The 22,367-nt window shown below is 40.4% G+C and overlaps 1 protein-coding gene across 1 annotated transcript in view; it reads right to left on the reverse strand.

The window, feature by feature from the left end:
• The window catches only part of FOXO3 (forkhead box O3), a 125,633-nt gene that overhangs the window by 84,165 nt on the left and 19,101 nt on the right, over positions 1–22,367 (reverse strand). The gene's annotated exons all lie outside the window — the stretch shown is intronic.

Below are 22,367 nucleotides of genomic sequence, written 5' to 3' on the forward strand. Positions count from 1 at the left end.
TGTCAGTTTCCCATATTCCACCAGAAAGTAATTTTCAATTCAAAGATTTTATCTCAGAAAATACAGTATATTTTCCAGGTTTTAGAAGATATGTTATTAACCATATCTTATCCCTTTAAAGTCACTGCCTAGTCACAGACAGAAACACTAAAACACTTTAGCATAAAGAGGGAAGAAAAGTATCTCCCAATTCTACTTTCTCTTAGCAGCTCCACTAAAAGACCACTTAATTCTCAGCTCTAAGAGCTTCAAATAGGTTCCTGTAATGCATAACACACAGAGAAACATGAATACAATAACCTAAATTGCTTATATTAATCAGCCTTTATAAAAAGTTATTTATATCTATTATCAAAAATAATAACCTTTTTAATAATAAAAGGTTACTACTATTTTTGGTTTTAATGCTATTGCTTATGACAGCACACTTCTCTCCTTCCAGATGAATATGAGAGACAAATAAGAGACACCAGCAACACATAAAACAGGTGGACTCAGTGATTTCTTTTGATTCTTCACACCCATTCTAGACCAAATCCTCTGAGGTCCTATGAAACTGTACAGTCCCAAACTTTATGCAAAAAACAAGATCTTGGTGGTATCTCTGTTATTCTGAAAGATCTTCTTAGGCCAAGTAGGATTGGAAAACTCACAGTCGAGCTTTAGGTTATGTTGCTACAGGGGTATGGCAGGATTTTTTTTTTTTTTTTTTTTTTTTTTTTCGAGATGGAGTCTTGCTCTGTTGCCAGGCTGGAGTCCAGTGGCACAATCTCGGCTCACTGCAACCTCCACCTCCTGGGTTCAAGCAATTCTCCTGCCTCAGCCTCCCAAGTAGCTGGGACTACAGGCACGTGCCACCATGCCCAGCTACTTTTTTTGTATTTTTAGTAGAGACGAGGTTTCACTACACTGGCCAGGATGGTCTCAATCTCTTGACCTCATGATCCACCCACCTTGGCCTCCCCTAAGTGCTAGGATTACAGGCGTGAGCCACCATGCCCAGCCACAAAGATTTTTTAAAGTAATAATGCTCTGTGTTGGCAAGAGTATGAGAGATGGGCACTTTCATACATTGATGGTAGGAGTTTAGGAAGTTTTTAGAAAAGAAAAACAAGAGGTACTAGAAAAAGCAAAGCTTTAAAATGTTGTATGTTCTCAGACATCAATTCCACTTCTAGAAGAAAGAGTAGATAATACATTAAGATTTACCCAAAATATTTTTATCTGTGATATTTATAACAGCCGAAAACCTAGGGGGAAAAAATCCTTAACAACCCATTAAGAAGTAATCGCCTAAATTAATGAAACATTTATTTCATACAATGAAATATTTTGCCATCATTAAAATGAAGTCATTGGTATTTATCCCAGAAAAATGAAAATTTACGTTCACACAAAAAACCTGTACATACTCACCACACAAACCTTTATTCAAAATAGCCCAAAACTGAAAACAACCCAAATATCCATTTGTGATCATCCATGTGATTAGTGGATACATAAATGTAACCTAGCCATACAGTGATACTCTACTAAGTAACAAACAGAAACACAGTACTGATAAGTGTAACAACTTGGATAAATACCCAGGAAATTAGGCTTAATGGAAAAAGTCAATCTCCAAAGTCCATATACGGGATGATATAACATCATCACTTATTTAACATTCTGGAAATGAGAGCAGATTAATGGTTGCCAGGGGTCAAGTTAGGTTGGGAAAGGAGGGAGCTGTTGCTATAAGGCAGTAACAGGAGAGGGCTGGGCGCAGTGCGTCATGCCAGTCATACCAGCTCTTTGGGGCCAACGCAGGTGGATCACCTGAGATTGGGAGTTTAAGACCAGCCCTGGCAAACATGGTGAAACCCGTCTCTACTAACAATACAAAAATTAACCGGGCAAGGTGGCAGGCACCTGTAATCCCAGCTACTTAGAAGGCTGAAGCAGGAGAATTGTTTGAACCAAGGAGGCAGAGGCTGTAGTGAGCTGAGATCATGCCACTGCACTCCAGCCTAGGTGACAGAGAAAAACTGTGTCTCAAAAACAAAATAATAAAAATATTTTTTGAAAAAAAAAAATCAATAGAAAGGATCCTTGTGGTGATAAGAAATGTTCTGTGTCTTGGCAGTATCAATGTGAGTATATCTTGGTTGTGTGAACTATAGTTTTGCAATATATTGCCATGAAGGGAACTCAATAATGGTACACGGGATATCTCTATTATTTCCCACAACTGCATGTGAATCTACAATTACTTAAAAATGAGATGTTTAAAGTCATTGATGATTATTTATGGCATAGAAGTATTCATAATCCTTCTTCCCTTATAAAAATTAGCCAAGACATTCAACCATAAAGTCCCTGAAGCTTAAGTGAAAATCAGATTTTAAAATCTTATCTATCATCCCAGTCAACCAACCAGGAAATATGCACCAAAAAAATAACAATAATTGACTGCAGAATTATAGGTTGTTTTCATTTTGTGATCTCTGGCTTCTAAATTTTCCACAATGAACACACATACTTTTTTTTTGAGACGGAGTTTTGCTCGTTACCCAGGCTGGAGTACAATGGTGCAATCTCGGCTCACTGCAACCTTTGCCTCCCTGGTTCAAGCAATCCTCCTGCCCCAGCCTCCAAAGCAGCTAGGATTACAGGTGCGTGCTACCACACCTGGCTAATTTTTTATATTTTTAGTAGAGATAGGGTTGCACCATGTTGGCCAGGCTGGTCTCGAACTCCTGACCTCAGATGATCTGCCTGCCTCCCAAAGTGCTGGGATTATAAGCATAAGCCACCATGCCCAGCCCACACATATTTTTGCAATGGGAGGAAATAAAAGCTGTAAAGGCTTATATCTAAGGAACATCAATTTGTGTGAAGCTAGTCCTCACAGGTAACACAAACCAGGTTATGTCAGTAGTCACTAAAGTAGTCTTTTTCCTCATGGTCAGCCACCACAGAAGCTTTCCCAGGTTCCGTGTTCCAACTTCTAACTGCAGGCCAATGGAACTAGTTTTCTAAAATCCTCCTCCCACCCTCATTAAAAAAAAAAGAAAGAAAAAAAACAACTTAGTCCATTAAAACTTGCTTACTCCTCAGATCTATGGGCAACTGGTACCAGGCAACAACTCAACTTTCCTCACATAAAGGACCAACACAGGCACAGGTAGGTCTTGAAGAAAAGAACCAGCCACCCAGTATTTTGCTGAAATATGGTTCTATTCTGGAAGGAAACTTGAGACCGGACAATCCACCTTCCCAAGTGAAAAGTAAGTGGGATGGGAGGAAGAAGAAATCTGTCTGAAGAAATGGGATGGGCCTTAACAGAAACCATGATATATGGTAGACATGGTGTAGGTTTGCTGCTCAGATACTTACTCTGAAGCATTTCTATGTTTGTAAGGCAGATTTTTAATAGACTAAGATTTTTCTTAAGGAAGAATGGGGGAAGGATTTTAGAAAACGAGACCCATTTGCAGCACACTAAACCTGGGAAAGCCTCTGTGACTGACCAAGAGAGAAAAGACCGTGAAGAAGCATGTTTGTGGAAACACAGCACTCTCACTGAGCCCCAGGACAAGGCACATATTGAGTGAGGGGTCATTAGGAGAGCATTATGAAAAGCCAATAATCTTCGACTATGCTGCTTCCTAAATAAAATGTTGAGCACCATTCCAGTAAGAAATAACGTATTCAAAACATAAACCCACAAACTACATACATATACAACATTCTAGACACAGCTGAGAGCAGAGATGTATAAAAGTTAATATATTTCTTGGTCCTAGATAAGCAACAAAGTTAATACCTAGCAAGATTTCTTTTATTTTAATAAAATTAGCCTACGTTAAAGAAAATCCTAATAAAAAGGTTACGTTTTTAAAGAGCAGTCCCAATCTTGTTTCAATTCAGAAGGGTCATTTACTTATTAACAGGACTAATAACAGAGTAAAAGGAAGATGGAGAACAGGGAATAAACAACAGCTTACTCTCACAAAGTTACTCTGATCTAGAAATAAAAACAGCTCTCATCCCATTTTCTAATGAACTCTGTTTACATCTCCAGTTTCCTATGTAATAACTGTTGGCAATCTTTTTATTCATTGTAGAAAAAAAGAAAAGGGAAAGAGAGAGAATATGCCCAGACAAGAATCAGAGAAACTCCTTGCTGGCCATCACGCTAAGTCAGCATGAAGAAGGTAGAGTAGTATTCAGGGACCGCTGCCCTGGGTGGGCAGTCTCCAATGACCACCAGGTCAACAGGTTATCAACCATCCACATCTTGCCATATAAAGCAATGCCCTGGTTAGGCATTCCTGGAAGCCATTTGTCTGCCAAACCAATTTCATGAATGAGAGGTTTCCCAGAACAAATTTTTCCCTAAATTTCTGTTTCCATGATGGTGAATTTCCAGTAAGTCAATCACCATAAAATGTGTAACATTTCCCTCCCCCCAATAAAATCTGTTCAGCCCCAAACCATTTGGAATTATGTTTCTGACTCATGTTGTGCTTAACTTTGTTCAAGAGAAAGCTCTAGATTTTTTTCCTTTTTTCCCCGTTTCCCACCAAGGCCCAGCACAGACAGCTAGTTCAAAGCAATGGGTCAGTGCGTGCCAGTGGTTCTTTTTTATGTATCCTGCTTGTGGCTACCTCAGTTCAGTTTATCACTCAGCAACTGCTTGGTAATCCCCTGTCATCCCCACCCTACAAATGTCCCTATCAGCAGAGCTGGGTAGCAACAAGTCAGCAGAATTCAGTCAATCCATTCCTCCTCTAGGGCTGAGGTGACTCAAGTTGATGAAGAAACTGCCAAGGAACAAATTCTAGAAACAGCAGAAAGATGCATGGGACTTTTCTCTTCCCAAAGAGAGGGAGATGGAAGAGGGAAGAGTAGGGAGGAAGAAGGCAAGGGTGAAAGCAGAGAGAACCCACAGTGTTGTACATTATTAATTGCATGCGAACTATATCTTTAATGGAAGACACACGCCCCACTAAATAACTGGGAACCTCAAACTTCATGAGAGGAATTTTGTTTTTATTTTTTTCTCACTTACTTTAACCTGAATGTTCATCAATTCTAACTTAGAATTTATGGATTTAAAAGACACTATTTAACAAATACACATAGCTTCAACAAAGGAAAAAGAATCGCTCATTTAAAAACACCAAAAGCATGAATTCTAATTTGAGTACCTCTTTTAGTACTACAATAGGTGGCATGTGATGAAACTCTGTGATATATCTCAAGAGTCAGGCAGACCTAAGTGCTTATTAAAACTTGGAGGAAACATGAAAGCTATTTGTTCCTGAACTAGCTCTCTGGCCACCTCACACGCTATGGCTGAACACAGGTCCTACAGTGTAAGTCACCAAAGCCAGCAGAGGATCAGTATAAAAAAATTATTGAAAGATACTAAAAAATGGAGTACCTAACTCCATGGACTCTGGAGATTGATAACGCACTGTGTAACGGAACCAAAGTACCCTTTTGCCCTGTATTGCCAGCTTAAATTTAGCCCATAAAATCCATAATTTTACATAGTCATTATCCATAATGGGTACAAATACCACAAGGTAGCATGGGGATGTTCTGATCAATTTTAAAAAGCACAATCATTCTGTTTAATAAGAAAGCAATTTCTCTTAAATGAGCATCCTCATAGCCGAAAAGAAAAATGCCTTCCATGTTCAGAATCATAAGCAATCTCTTTGTGCTTAACCTATTGCCCATTCTCGGCCTGGTGTGCTTCTGGATTTATGGGGACAGAGAAGTTGAAAAGAGTAAATCTCTGGGGTGACACTGTTTCTAATGGCTCAAGTGGACACTCTTAGGTCTGGCTCTCTTTCTCATCTAACCATGGCAACAAGTTACACAACCTCTGAGCTGATGTGTCTCTAATATAGCCCAGTGGCATCATCTGCATTCTGGCACTTCCCTTTTGGGACAAGTTAAGACACAACTGCATGGCCAAGTTCTGTTCTCACTTAGCTGCTGCCATCTCCAGAGAAAATTTTCTCTCCAGTCCTTTGGGATTTTTTCTGCTTATTGTGGTTCAGGATATCATTCACACTTCAGACTCTAAAGAGTAGAAAAGACTCTAGTTTATTTAGTCCAACAGTTTATTTCTCAAAGTATGTTCTGCTGATACTGTTTCCTTTAAAAAAAAAAAAAATCCCTTTGAGGTGAAACTGTTTGGGATATGCTGGGTTAAACAATACAAAACAGGTTTCGTTACTGTAGGACTTCTCAGGGGCTTCAATCTGCTAGTGCACATCTTGAAGTTCCCAAAGAGTGACAGTGTATATTATTTTCAGATCCTTTTTTAAAACCACAGATCACTTTTTAAATAAAGTGTTTAATTAGGCTAGCGTTCTGGATTCTCCCAAATTCCCTGTAACTTCGCCTATGGACAGATACACATTTATTTACCTTCCACCTTCCTCTAAATGTTGCTTCTTAGTGCTCCATCTCTGATTTCCATTTCTTGCTTCAACTTTCTCATTCCCTTGACAAACAAGAGTGTTCTTTCCCTACTTACAAAACATACATGAGATGTTCATTCACCAACCCATAACTTTTCAAGTAATCTGTACATTTTTCCCCCATACCTCTGAGTTCACATTCCTACTTTTACTCTGAACGTTTTTTTTTTTTGTTTTTTCCATTTAGGGCATTAACCAGGAGTCCATGGATGAGACTTAGGGAGTCCATAAGCCCCTGAAATCATATGCAAATCACATGCAAAATGTCTTAGGTAACCAAATTTTTAGAGAACAGGCAACACAAATTTCCTCAAAGAGGTCCATTATTCTTCAAAATCTACTGGCAAACAATAGCAAAAATAGTATTATAAAAATGCTTTTAATGCTAAGGTATACTAGGATGGAGAAGAAAAAGGTAGAAAATAAAGCATTTGATCTTCATGGGAAAATAATGCATACTGACAGGTTATAAATTTTGGGGACATTCTTCATCTTCAAAGTAAAGGAACATTTTACGAAGAAAAAAATAAGAATGGAAAGTTTAAACAAAAAGGACAGGAGGGAAGCAGTAACTGGGCAGTCCGAGAGAATGAAGGGGACCAGGGCTGCCACCATTAAAATGTTTCTTACAATCTCATAATATCCTATGCTTGGCCCATCAATGTGAAAATCCATTTCTGGCAGAATTATCAAACTCATCACTAACAAGGTAAAATGGCAGCTTGGCAACTGAACACTGTAGGCCCCTCATAACCATGTGCAAACACAGAGGTCACTAATTTCATGTTGTATGCAAAAAAGACTCCCTTAGACAGCAGTGACTTAAAATAGGAGAGGAGATTTTATACTAAAGTCTTAGGAATGGGAAATGGAGGAAGGCAGTTCTGTATGGTTTTTGCTTTCTTTGATCCTTTCTTTTCTAGAATAAACAATCTATATTTAGAATTTGTATTAACAAATTGTCTCCCCTCCAGAAACATATACTTCTATGAGAGAAAACATAAAGTAATAAAAGTTACGGAAACTACAAAAACTTATGTAAATGGTCTCAATGATGAAAGGGCAAAGAGGTCCCATGTACCCAGTAACTTAGCTGAGTTTTTAAAAAACAAAAACTGTGTATTTCTTACAAAACAATGAGTATGCTTGGGAAATGAATTCAATATAGTAAGCCCCAAACTTTTTCTATGTATCATTAAATTTAGCTTAAGCTGAAGAATGGAGAGGTCACAGTTACAATGAAAAGTTTTTTCTCTCTACCTTCTTCAGAAGTACTTCCCAGTATTTTTGAAAACTCAATTTGCATTCCACATCACTACCTAAAAATATAATTATGCTTGCACCTTTCATAAGCTCAACAGAAATAAGAATGTTTTAGGCCTTGACAACCTGTGGCTTGATGAGGGTTTGCAAAATCTAGCTGCTTGGGGGAGGAGGAGCAGAAAAAGCAGAAGTCACACCTGGGAGGGAAAAATCTATCCCTGAATACAGCATTAAAATATTAGGAGGATAGGCCGGGCGTAGTGGCTCACGCCTGTAATCCAAGCACTTTAGAGGCCAGGGCGGGCGGATCACCTGAGGTTGGGAGTTCAAGACCAGCCTGACCAACATGGTGAAATCCCATCTTAAAAATATATATATATTAGGAGGATAAACTGAAATCTTACCTCTTTCTAGTGTTGTTTGGGGAACCCCATGAAAATACTTTGGATTATAAGTATTTCTCCACCAAAATCACACATTGTCCCTGACATGTAAGTACCAACACATGTGCCGAAAAGGTTGTATAAGCACATAAAGGGAGAGCTGCCTACAAAACTTTGCTTAGGTGTTGCTCATTCTTATCTCACAGCATAGGGACTGGCAGGAGTCATATTTGGAAAGAGCTGGAGCTCTGCCACATTCGACAAGGCCTGATTTGGGGATAAGCGGGCATGCCAATGCATGGCCATCCTGCCCTACATCAGCTGGGTCACTGAGACACACCAGACCCACAGCCCCATGGGGCACAAGGGGCCCGGGAAGACCAGGGCCACTATCTGCAAGGCAGACCTTGGATTTGTGACCTGTATTTTTAGAGTTCAAAAGGCAGCAAAACAAAACAATGTGGCCCAAGCAAGCCCAAAAGCATCAGTGGAAGGCAAAGGCAGGAGGGAGAGGTGGCTGAGGTGGGGAAAGATGAAAGAAAATGCTGCATGCCTCTGACCTTCGAGAAACCCTGGGAATTCTCCTGCTGTTGCCTTGGTCCATGGGGCCAGATCACACCTTTATTCTACAAATAAGAAACCAAAACTACTATGGTATCTTCACAGTTTCGTTTTCTGTAGTTGGCTTCCAAACCTTCGGATTATGAAATAAGGCTTTTGTTCTACAACTCTCCCTAGAAGAGGAAGGAGAAGACCAGGGACTCTCCTTTTTTTTTCCGCTAAAGTTATTCACCTGTTTTCATCTTTTTGCAAATAGACTTCAGTTAAAACTTAAGTCAAATTTAAACATCTCAAGCTGCCCTTTTCCTTCTACTTAAAATTAATTCCACAACTTTTGGGGGAGGGAAAAACAAGAAACACAGAAAAAGAATATTAGCACACATCTCCTCACTGCTTTAGTAGTTTCAAGGAAACTCAAAGTTTACACAAACACAAAGCCAAAGGATGCCCAAAAGAAATACACAGAAAAGGCTGATCACAGTGGCTCATGCCTGTAATTCCAAGACTTGGGAGGCTCAGGTGGGCAGATCACTTGAGGTCAGGTGTTCAAGACCAACCTGGCCAACATGATGAAACCCTGTCTCTACTAAAAAAATACAAGTATTAGCTGGGTGTGGTGGCACATGCCTGTAATCCCAGCTACTCCAGAGGCTGAGGCAGGAGAATCACTTAAACCCAGGAGACAAACATTGCAGTGAGCCGAGATTGCACCACTGCACTCCAGACTGGGCGATACAGTGAGACTGTCTTAAAAAGAGAAGAAAAGAAAAGAAAAACACAGCAAAAGGGCTGGGTTCGGTGGCTCACACCTGTAATCCCAGCACTTTGGGAGGCCAAGGTGGGAGGATCACTTGAGGCCAGGAGTTAAGAGATCAGCTTGAGCAAAATGGTGAAACCCTATCTCTACTAGAAATACAAAAATGAGCTGGCCATGGTAACAGGCGCCTATATCCCAGCTACTCAGAACGCTGAAGCAGGAGAATCACTTGAACCCAGGAGGCAGAGGTTGCAATGAGCTAAGATCACTCCACTGCACTTCAACCTGGGAGACACAGCGAGACTCTTGTCTCAAAAAACAAAACAGAACAACAAAAAAAGAAATACACAGTAAAGGAAAAAAGTATTTACTCTTTTTTCTCCCACCAATTATTTAGCTTTCCTTAAGCCCAATTAACCTGATACAACCTTTCCTCACTCTTTCAAGCTCATCTATTTAAAAAACAGTAAGACCTAAAATATCTGCAACACCCTATTTCACAATCTTTTGATAAACTAGGCAATACAAGAACATCTTGTTACTCTAATGTGTAATCCTCCCTTCTAAGAAAAAACACTTGCACCAAGTCCAGCTAACATGATCCATTAAGAACAAGTAGTTCTTTCTTACAGGCTAATGCTGACTAGACATGGAGGACTTGAACTCTAAACACAAACACTCAACAATATTCCCAATAGCTAGATGTTCAAACTGCCCACTAAATTATGCATTCCTAGGCATGCATCCATCTCTCTGTGGACACACTGGGAAAATGCCTCTCTAAATTATAATGCGATTGAGATCGAGATAAAGACTGGAGACCAATGAAGGCACTAAGAATCATCTTCTTCCCCTTAAGCACTCAAATACTACCCACACCAACCATTCTCAGCGCCCTCCCAACCAGCGGCTTCTCAGAGACTCTGAAACCACAACAAATGTGCAACCCGAAGCCACAGCTGTGGCCGACAAATGCCAGCAGCAAAATTCACAACACTTTCTTTCAGTATTTGCACAGAAGCTTGGACAGGTGTGAGGAAGCATGGTAGAACGATCTGAGGAACACCCAGCCTCTTCCCACACTCATACACTAAAGCTTCCACCACACCTCCATTCCAGAAAACCACCAGAAGCCCTACTTAAAAAATAATTTGAAGTGAATTTAAAATGCATTCTTGCTTATGACTAACAAGGGCTGTGAGGTTCCTGAAAGCCAAGAACTTCTACTGCTCAAATCATGGAGCTAGGAGGAAGGCAGACGAGATGGGAAGCCTCCTAAGTGATGATGAATAAAGGAGTAACTGGAGAAATGTGAATACAAAAGGCACAGCTTATAATACTGCAAAAATGGGCATAAATGGACTATTTGGCCTTAAGTTACACAAAAAAATTCCAACCACAGCCTTATCTTCTAACCCCCTTTTTTTCTGGTTCGAATCAACTTTATGAGGCACAACTTACAAACCAAAAAAAAAAAAAATGCACCTAATTTTAAGCATATGCTTACATGAATTTGGGCAGATGTATTTACACCAGTGTAAGCACCACCACAATAAAGACATAAAAAATTTCATGTTTCTCTGAAAAGTTCCCTTCTGCCCTTTTGCGATCAATCTCCTCCAATCCCCATTGCCCCTGGCAATCATTGATCTGCTTCCTGTTGCCGTAAGTTAGTTTTGCCTTTTCTAGAATTCCACAAAAAGGTATTTTTCTCTCAGAATATTTTTGACATTCATTCATGCTATATATCTGTGGCATGTTCCTTTTCATTGAAGAGCCGTATTCCCTTTGTATTGACATACCACTATTTTCCATGTTTTTTTTTTTTTTTTTTTTTTGTTTTTGTTTTTTTTTTACTAAAAAGAAGGTGGTGCTTAACTTTAAAACACATACATAAAACTTTCTAAGGATACGGTAATATTTTTCTCTCAAAGTAATCAGAACTTATAAGTAATTCTGCATAAAGTATGATCCCAAAATCCTGGCTTCAGAAACACAAAGTTTTGTTTTGTGTCATCTCGCTATACAATAACTGGTTCAATTGAAGGGAAAGAAAAACGGTAACTTAAGATTTTTTGTTTACAGCCAGCTCAAGATGTTATTTCAAGCTGCTGAAGAACTATGAGGAAACTGTATCCAAGCAAATTTTCACATGCTGCTTCCTGAATGCCTGACTAAAAAGTGAACTTTATTTAGGACTTCAGTTTAATTTGGGTTCCGACCCTTCTGCTTTTTCCTGATTATTCAGAATGTTGTATTTCATGCTGACTTCCAGTTACCCCACCACCAGAAAGATATGATGGGATTTCCCTTGAGGTGGGACTGCCCTGAGCAGTTCTGCTTAGAAAAGAAAACAGACCATTTAAATTTTATGAAACCTAACTGCCCAAATCATGCACGACTACTAGTGTTTCCAAGGGAATACAACTTGGGAAACGCTGTTCTAATAGATAAGAAGCATAAATCCAGTAGTTTCAGATGGCTGCCTGTCTATAACAGGTCTGGTAATTCTCAATGTCAATGGACCATGCTTATCCCAATGTGGGGGTACAAAAATAAAAACAGTTTCTGAAAGGTCACCAGATGAGTCCCAGCTACAACTGGAATGTGAAATGAGAGGCTGTAAACACTCCCTAGCCTCCATTTCCCCACCCAGGCCTCAAACAGATCTTTACAATAGTCACAAGGGCAGGCAGCAACATCTTCTAAAGGATGAGGCCTACAGTGAAAAGGCACTTGCCTGTCTACTCTGTCTCACTCAGCTAGTTTGGCACTCTGAGCCCACCACCAAGCGCTGGGCCTCAGTTTCCTCTGCTGTCAAGGAAGGCAGCTAAGCTAGGATGAGCTCTAAGGTTATCTCCAATCTGAGAGCTGTCATAGGAGGCTCAAAAAAGAGCCACAATCACAATACTAAAATGAGAAAAGTTGTGTATTTTTAAAACCATATTTGCAAACAAGGCATCCAAAATTCTGACAAGAACATCAGTCTCAATTCTTGATTCGTAATTCTTGGCCATAGTAAGCTCTAAGTTATTTTCTTTTGTCTATCCATTACTTCTTTTCTTTCCTCTAATAATGAGTTATATACGTATCTGTGACATGTTCTTTTTATTGAAGAGCCTTATTCCCTCATCCAACATACTTGGAAGTGTTTTAGATTTCAGATTTCTTCGGATTTAGGAATATCTGCATATACATAATAAAATATCTTACGGACAGGACCCAAGTCTAAACAGGAAATTCACTTATGTTTCATATACACCTTATACACATAGCCTGAAGATAAATTTATATAGTATTTTAAATAATTTTGTGCACACAACAAGGTTTTGACTGCAACCCCTCACATGAGATTGGATGTGAGAAATTTCCCACTTCATGTGTCATGTCAATGCTCAAAAAGATTCATATTTTGGAGCATTTTGGATTTCAAATTTTAAAATTAGGGATGCTCAATCTGTATTATTTCTCAAAAAAAAAAAAAAAAAAGGTGGGGGCTGGGCATGGTGGCTCATGCTTGTAGTCTCAACTACTCAGGAGGCTGAGGTGAGAGGATCCTTCGAGCCCAGGAGTTCCAGACTTCGGTGAGCATGCCACTGCACTCCAGCCCACATGACAGAGTGAACCTGTCTCAAAACAAAACAAAACAAAAACACTGAAATTAAATCCTGATAATGAGTTCCAGTCTTCACATTTAACTTTATACAGCTATGTGCCTGTGTTTGTCTGCATACTCGTGTTTAAACATGAGTTTTTATTTTATTAAGACATTGTACTAAACATGATATCCTTTAAGAATAACTCTCTTAGCCGGGCGCGGTGGCTCAAGCCTGTAATCCCAGCACTTTGGGAGGCCGAGGCGGGTGGATCACGAGGTCAAGAGATCAAGACCATCCTGGGCAGCAAGGTGAAACCTCGTCTCTACTAAAAATACAAAAAGTTAGCTGGGCATGGTGGTGTGTGCCTGTAATCCCAGCTACTCAGGAGGCTGAGACAGGAGAATTGCCTGAACCCAGGAGGCGGAGGTTGCGGTGAGCCGAGATCGCGCCATTGCACTCCAGCCTGGGTAACAAGAGCGAAACTCCGCCTCAAAAAAAAAAAAAGAATAACTCTCTTAATACCAATAGCATGATAGTGGGTAAAAAAGTTTCTTGAAAAAAATAGCACCTGCTTTTGCAATAGTTCATCCTGGCAGCAGGCTTTTATTTTGATTATTCATGAAACTGCAGATTCACTCTTAAGCTTGACTAAGATTCAATACGAAATAGTGGGGTGGGTGTGGGTGTGTGTGTGTGTGTGTGTGTGTGTGTTTAACACACTTGCAATTGGAAGGCTCTATCTTAGAATCAGCAAAAGGCAACACTATATAATCCAAAAGTCCCCTAAACTTCCCATAAGCATCTGAAGAGGCATTGCTTTCTTCAGAGACATTAGTCACAGAAACTCACATGAACAGCCAGTCACCCCTGCCTAACTCCTCCTCCTGCTCTTAAAGTCAGCTAAAGATAAGGTTCCACCCGTGGGCTAGGCTGCAGGGGAGTGGGCCTGCAAGTCTGCACTAGAAACCTGGAAAAGACTGCCCGGCTGGGGAATAATGCATGCACTCTAAGAACAAAAGCCTGCCTTAAACGAAGCACTTTCCAAGACAGGAATGGCAAGGCTGAGAGAACGTTGGCAGGGGTGTTTGTGCAAGCACACAGCCCTTCTTAGTACTGAATGTCCCCAGCACTTGGAGAGGAAGTAAACAAAGATCCGGGTTGTGCTTGTGTCTGTGTAGCCCAGGGCAGCCAAGGCCTGGCCCAGTCAAGACTCCCAGCTCCAGAGCAAGGGGTGCTTACGTCACAGAGCTCCAAAATGTGGGCTGTGTGTGCCCAGGAAAAAATTATAAAGGCCAGTTTAAATACAGCCTATATTTCTCTCTACCACTTAGATTTTTTCTTTATTTTCAAAAACAATAATTTTCTGAAGTTAAGTAAAACTGGAACATGGAAAACAACTACTTGCAGAACTCTATGTCAGGACTCTATGACAGCCTCCACGCTCCTCCTTAAAACGGATTTGGATCAAACTTCTCTACCACCCTGGACCAAACACATTGACTATTTTGTCTTAGGAAACCCTGAAGAAGATCCATTTTTAAATGCTATACTGCAGAACCTATACTTAACTAATAAATACTGAACAACTAAGGTCATTACCTTTCATCAAAAAGTGTAAGTATTCCTTCAAGCCTTTCCATATTCCAGATACTCCAGAACAAACCATGTGGAGTTTTGTGGGTTTTTTACCTAGTTGCAGAAAATAATCCCAGCACAGCAGAAAGCATGCTAAAGCTCTAGAATCCTGCTGAGGCTTGGAGTGAGAGGGCAAGGCCCAGTCAAGCTGTATTTTCTCTGTTTCTCCAGTCTACTATATTCCAAGAGGCCCAGCCCACTGTTTCCCAGCCAGGAAGGCACTGCAGCTTGACTCACCACAAAAACAGTTTAGTGTGCCTAGATATTTTAAGGAGTCTAGGAGATATGAAGTAGAAGCAGTAGCCCAGAGGGAGAAGGGAAGACCAAGGTCTGTGTCTCTGCATGCGTATCTCACTTTATATAACAAATACATTCTTTATAATTTTATAACTATAGTTGAATTTCTGAAATAGTAAAACATTAACTAAAAGTTTTTTTGTTTTTGTTTTTGGTTTTCGTTTTTTTTGAGACAGAATTTCACTCTTGATGTTCAGGCTGGAGTACAGTGGCACAATCTCGGCTCACTGCAACCTCCGCCTCCTGGGTTCAAACAATTCTCTTACCTCAGCTTCCTGAGTAGCTGGGATTACAGGGGACTGCCACCATGCCCGGCTAATTTTTTTTTTGTACTTTTAGTAGAGATGGAGTTTCATCATGTTGGCCAGGCTTGGTCTGAAACTCCCGACCTTAGTTGATCTACCGGCCTCGGCCTCCCAAAGTGCTGGGATTATTTCAAAGCTTTAAAATGTAAAAGCTCATTAAACAAATGTAATTGTACAACTACCTCTATTTACCTTTTTTTAATAAGTCTTGACTTTTCATATAGTTCTAAAAAAAAAATGCAACATCCAATCAATAGTCCATGCAAATGAATCAGAAAACTAGCAAAAGGAACAGGACCAAGTGCAGAGAAGAATAAAAATTGAGTATTTAAATATATTGAATAGTTCAAAATAATTTAATCTTAAAAAACACATTTTATGTATCTTTCTTGAATTTGTCAACTTAAAGAGGATAAAACACATTCTTAAATGACATCATAAACAATGCAACTGGTTGGCAGATTATCACAGAACTTAGAGCTTTTAACTTAAAGTTGCCTTTTAAATTATATTCATTTTTAGATGGAAGCTTACACTCAGGAAGCAGGTTCCTTTTGCCTGACTACAAACAGCGGGTATTAGGAAGGACAGCTACACAGACAAGAAGTTGGAGGAGTAAGGAGGATTGGGGGAGCCCTTCTCTAGTGCATGGCCCAGTTTGGAAACATGGGTCTGAGTCATCTCAAAGTTAAAGAATCCTTAAGTTTTCTATAAAAATATTTACCTGTGTCCTATGGCTCACTTAACACAACACAGGTAGGAAAAGAAAAGTTTCAGGTTCCAGAACCAAATGTACCATCAGGGAAGTCAACTAGTACAGATAACCTCTGAGAAAAATTAAACATTTCGTCAAGGGTTTCTGATGACAATGCAAAAGCAGGAGAGTACACTATGCTTTAAACAATGCCTTGTCTGTTTGCAGGAACACACACTGGTCTAAAACGGAGGGGAGAAAAAATAAGGCCAACACTGAGCCAGGGCTCTCACTTCAAAAGCAAGCTGTAGAACAAGTGTGTATCTGTGTTTGTGTATGCGTGTGTGCATGTGTGTGTATGTACGTGTATGTGTATACACCTATATACACTTTTGCATAAATCTGCATAATATATGTGCCACAGGTAGGTACACAAAACTTCTGCTGGCTGCCTGACACCTATTCCCATCAATCCTGCTATGTGATGCTCCTCAATGAAACCATCTTACTCCCTTGAGCAATTCGAGACCAGCGATGCCCCAGAGAGCAGCAAAATCCCTTCATCTGTCACCCAGAGGCTTGTCCCAGCCCTAGGCTTTTGTTCTGAGCAACAGAGACCCTGGTGGAGGTGGAAAAACTAGGAAATGGAGTGAGCAGGCTATGTTTATATTCACTCTGCCACTCAGAAGCTGGATGAGCTTGGTCAACTTGGTCCACCAAATACCTACTGAACCAATCATGGGCCAGACCTAGCTGTTAATCTCAGTTTCTTCAGAAATTAAAAACAAATAGGCCTGGCATGGTGGCTCACACCTATATTCCCAGCATTTTGGGAGACCAAGGTGAAAGGACTGTTTGAGCCCAGGACTTCAAGACCAGCCTGGGCAACACAGCAAGACCTTATCTCTACTAAAAAATAATAATATTTACCCTTCAGGTTTATTGTGAGAAAGGTGCTCAATAAATGTTAATGCAATTTCCTCATTAACTCCCATTCCCTGATGCCCTACTTCATGAGAACAAGAGTCTGGTCTCAAGCCCAGAGTCACACTAGAGGTTTAAGTATACCAATGCATTGCTGTTGGATATCAATTACATACCAGCCCCCTGGTATTCCCCTTAACCATCTCATTCTGCTACGTTCCTGTTACTTCTCAGTATTGACAATTTCTTATGTCAGGGTTTTTGTCTTCTGCTTCCTCAGTTTTCCTATCTGTCTGGGGTTTCCTCCCATGGATTCTTCCAACCACCTTCCCAAAGAAACTGATCCATACTGCTTCATCTGTAAGTGCCAGTCACTCCTAAGTCTGGAGCCATTCATACTCAATCTAACTCATGTTATGTAAAAAAAAAAAAAAATCACAAAGCCAGATAGATGGACATAAATGCACCACTGAGGAACAAACACTGAAACTAATGGACTGGCTCATTACCTTAGAGAACCAAATTTCAAGCAGGAGAATGTCGTTTATTAGATCAATGTTCTCTTTATGATGTCCCAAGAGAAAAAGTTTCTGAGTAACAGAAAAAGGCACACTGTTTCTGTTTTTATTTAAAGGCAGTTATAAGTTTGGAAGCTAATCTTATGTCCCTTTTTGCTCCAGCTGCTATGAAACTCAAGAGTGAAATGTGTGACCTAATTCTAGTACCTGTCAAGTACTATATTGTCCTTTACCCTCAGGCTTCATCCCTTACTACTGTACATATTTTTGTAAGCTGTCATTCCAAGGAGGAACATAAACAAGTTTGGAATTAACATCTTTGGGGTAAAAGTGGTCTTTGCTTTTCCAGAGGTTTGAGGCCTTCCAGGAATGGCAGATCTGTGTCTGTTTTAGAGGTAATGAAAAAGTAGGAAATCTGCTAAGAAACCTGGGATAAGAATGTAGTAGAAGGTAACCTTAGGCATGTGCCCCTCATTTCTCTCCCATATACTCTTGAAGGAGATATAAGGGCAGTAGCCAGAGTGACAGCTACTGGGGCAGCATGCCCACCACTCTGCAGAAGCCTCTAAGCACAGACTGATTTTGGATGCTACTGAGCCCAGTGTGTTTTAAATGGTTTAGAGTTTCACTTAGCTAAAACCTAGAGGGTTACATAAGACTAATGGAATAATAATAATGATACCTTTTCCTAAGGCACCTAAATAGCCTCTGAAGCACTCTAATGGGAGGTAAAAGGCATCTCTACATTGAAGGAAAGCATGGGGCACACCTTGCAGAGACTCCCAGCTGTCTTGGGATAAAGAGCCCAGCCTCGTTCTGCTGAAGTGCTGAGGAAGCAGGCAGAGGGCCCTCCTGGATGGTGAAGGAGCCATGGCCTCCCTGCCAACTGGGCTCCAATCTCAATAGAGCACGGCTGGTCCCCAGGCCCTGATCCACTTTGACATCTTTGAGGCCTGGATTTTGGTACTTTCAGCAAAATCTAAACTCCAAGTGGGAAACCTCTGCTCCCCAGGAGCTGGGAAAATAAGATGGCAAAGATTCTTCATGGCTTGGAGATTTTGGAGATAGTTCTTGGTGGCAAAGCAAGTGCCAAAGCCATAGATCAAGAATTCAACTTCTCATTTCAAAAGAGGCCAGCTCTACCACCCGGTGCAGGCTACCATGTTTCAACTGCATCGCTTTGAAATAAGATTCCTGTCTTTTACCTCCCACTAGAGTGCTCCTCAGGCTATTCAGAGCTCCTTAGGAAAAGCTATCATTATTGTTATTCTATTAGTCTACAACCTCCTAGATTTTAGCCAAATGAAAATCTAACCTATTTTAAATACACATTGGACTCAGTATCATCCAAAATTGGCTCTACATCCTAGTAAATGCAAGTTTCCAGATGGCAAGATTCTAGGTGAAATCACCAAAACACTACATAAGTACCACATATTATTACGTGCCTTCCACTTGTTAATTCACCCAACACTCTGCATGTTAGGGATGAGCCAAGTTATCTCCTTTACAAAAAGCAGACTCAGTATCCTTTCACCGTTACACAAACAAAAGCAAAGCCAAGGCGAAAGGAAGGACAACTCCCACCTCCCTGAACCCTGCAATCTATCATGCAGGGTCTGTTTTTTATCACTTTTCCTTGAGGGTTGCAAAACTTCTGCAAGGAATTCTTTGATTACAGTAATACTTTTATCAACAAAAGAATATGAACTCCAAGGACACCCTGTATTGTCAGAAATTTCATTATCAGAGGTAAAAATAATGAATGATGGCAGAGATACATGCCAGAATGCACAGCTCAGCAAGACTTCCCTTCTTTCTAGACAAGGAGGATTAGTAGCATCTCCCAAGAAATATCGCAACTTTCTGTTTGCATATCCCTACCACTCCCTATCCTGCAGACTCATCAGAAGCAATGCTCACTTGTATGTCCATCTTTATTTCATGCATTACCATGCTGGCGGAATGAAAGTAAATGGATGAATAACCATGACTGTGACCTATGAAGCACACCCCCATATGATCAAGTCGCATGAGCCCTCAACATGTATACTTTTCCCTGAGTTTAGGCCTGGACCAACACAAGCTTCAGAAGCCAGAACCACTGCCACCAACCCACACAGCTGAGGGACCAGAACTTCCAACCATCTGGGTGGCCAACCAAACTCTGTCTTTGAGAATTATACTCAGAAAATGTGCTGTATTTTTATTTACCATTAAAGCACACACAGATTGCTTCACCACAGCACTAAAATCTTATTTGCCACAAACCTTTCAATAATCGGCACTGAGACTGAAATCTCAGTAATATTAAAAATGACTAGAAGTGGCACTTCGGCTATCAGTGCCAAAGCCAAACAAATTATCATTCCAGAGACTGCCAAACTTCTCCAGTGCCTAAAGAAAAGCTTAGCATTATCAATCAGACTTTAATAGATACAGAAAGCTGCTTTGGGGCTTAAGTCTCAATAAAAGATATCCAAACGAACCAAACATTATTTAATGTATGGGTTGCCCAGCAATACGACTGGTGAAACTGCAAATTTCTCCTGCAGTCAACTGCTGCCCATTAAAGCCACTGATTCAGCTTATGTGCCCACAGTCCTCTGGCTCAGAGTAACTAATTCTTGGAAACATTACATGCAATATACTTCTTTCCCGAAGTCTCAACCATCAAAGTTACAACCACCCAGAAAACTCAGGCCCTATCACTCTGGACAACAGGGCTACCACAAGCAGTTCTTTTTCAAGGTCCAGAGGTTTATTAGGTAGTATTTTGGCTGCCTGAAGTCTCCCATAGCTACCTTTTCACCAAATGCCCCTAACACCAGCCACAGTGAAATAAAAAGCCTAGTTCCTCCCCAGAAAATACGGTGGTAAGGTCTGAAGCGAGAACTGTATCCAGGCACATTACAGATGCTCATGAGACAGTAGCAGATCTTCCTCAGTAACCATGGTGGTGACCACGGAGTCAGTTCATAGGTAAGGGTGGCCTTGCTGGGTGGTTTCAAGTAAGCTCCTTTACATCTTTGATCTTTAATATCCTCATCCGGAAAATTAAGGAGTAAGCCAGATGACATCCATGGCATTGAGCTTGAGGACTCAGGAGTTCCATCATCAATTTGGCATTAATTTGCATCTCAGATTAATCCTTCCTCTGGAAAATCCCTCAAGAAGCAGTCCAGGTGAGATGAACGGGGAACATTAGGGACAAAAAGCAGGGCTGATGAGAAGGGGGTCTAGGTACTGAGGGTAACATGGAAGGCAGTTACACTCAACAAGAGTCTAAATAACAGACCCTGCAGGTGGACTGGCCTACCATCCTGTATTTCCTGGGTCAGAGTCAGCTTTCCTATTTTAATATACAGCTATACACTCAAAAACAAGAGGAAAAGATACTCAGTCTGCCCTAAAAATTTTCTCCTTGGAAAAAAAAATAATAATATCCCACTGCTTAACATCCTTCAAAGCTGTCACCTACCATCTCCGTGACAAAAACCTAACAAAGGGATTAAGGTAACCAGAATTATCTGACAAATGGTTCATTTATTTTCTTTTAGGACATCTCTGTTTACATGCCAGAAAACACAAAATTTTTATTTTTAGAAGTCCAGCAACTGTTTAAAAAATGTTACTGGTCTGGCCTGAGACAAGGGATGTTACTGAGTCCTTAGAACTGTATATAAAGATTCCCAGGTGACTCCACAGATGAAAATCTGCCTCCTGGTACAACACAGGGCACGACACAGGGCTGGGAATCTTGGGCTCCTTAGTACATGCTACACTCTTACTTCCATTCAGTTCAAGACTGCTGGGCCTGTTTCCCACATCTAGTAAACAAGATATTTAGGATGATCCCTAGATTTCACCGAAAAGTAGCTGGTAGGTACTTACTTAGGTGGCTAGTAAATAAATGGCCTACACCAAGAAAATGAAGAAAGAGCCAGTGTTCTTTTTCCTGTGAGGGTTAGGAGTGCAGGAAAAATATGTTGTCCCTATATGACAGTTAAAACGATTTATATAATATTCCAAAAACAGCTGACATTGTTTGTAGTGCTTTTTTCTTGGAGAGTATGCAGCCTATATTTTAAAATGTTAAGAAAGCTTTATCATTACCATTTATCTCAGAAAAAAATGGAGACACTTTTTATTTTTCATGCAGATGAGAAATACCAGACAACCAAGTTTTTTTAAACAAAGTGTTGGCAGCAAGCCACAGATCATTTTTCATAAAAGGGTGATAATGGGGGAAAGACGGCATGGCAGTTTCCTATTTCTTTCCTCTCGTTTCTTTGCCCACCAAACACCGAAGACTTTGGGAGATTTAGTTCACAGACCAAATGCCTCCCTCACCTTGACAAAGAAATGCCTCATAATTCTGAACTCATTGGAAGGCACTATCAAAACACAAACTTTGTTTTTTAACTATTCCAAAACCACAAAATAACTTTGCTTTTCTCTTTTTCCTTCCAGTATAGGAAGAATTGCAATGGTTCTCTTGCCCCCGCAAAGTGTCTCAATGGTTCCATGACTGAGACTGAAAGCAAAGTCTGCTAGCATTTTAAATTATAAAGTGTGTTCATTAATGGTGTCCCTTAACCAAGAGTACATATGTGTTGTCTGATAACGTTCTTTGAAGAAATTTCATAATGGTTTAACTCTCCCTAAATCCAGCCATCACCCCTAATATTTCATCACAATCACACAACTACAACTCTCCAGCTTCTACCAAGGTATTTTTACTGGGCCACCTTCCATGTTCCTCAATCCCCATTTGCCAATCCAGTTATCAGCCCTGTCCTCCACAATTTGGCCTCCTCCTACTGCTTCCATCTTTCAACACCTGCTGGCTGCAGTCAACCTTCTTAAACCACCATACACAATGTCCTGAGCCTAATTTCAACTACAAAGCAGATCCAAAGAAGAAAACTAGACCCAAATGACCC

The sequence above is a fragment of the Saimiri boliviensis genome, chromosome 4 (genome assembly GCF_048565385.1).
Source record: "Saimiri boliviensis isolate mSaiBol1 chromosome 4, mSaiBol1.pri, whole genome shotgun sequence".
In the NCBI taxonomy this organism is placed as follows: Eukaryota; Metazoa; Chordata; class Mammalia; order Primates; family Cebidae; genus Saimiri; species Saimiri boliviensis.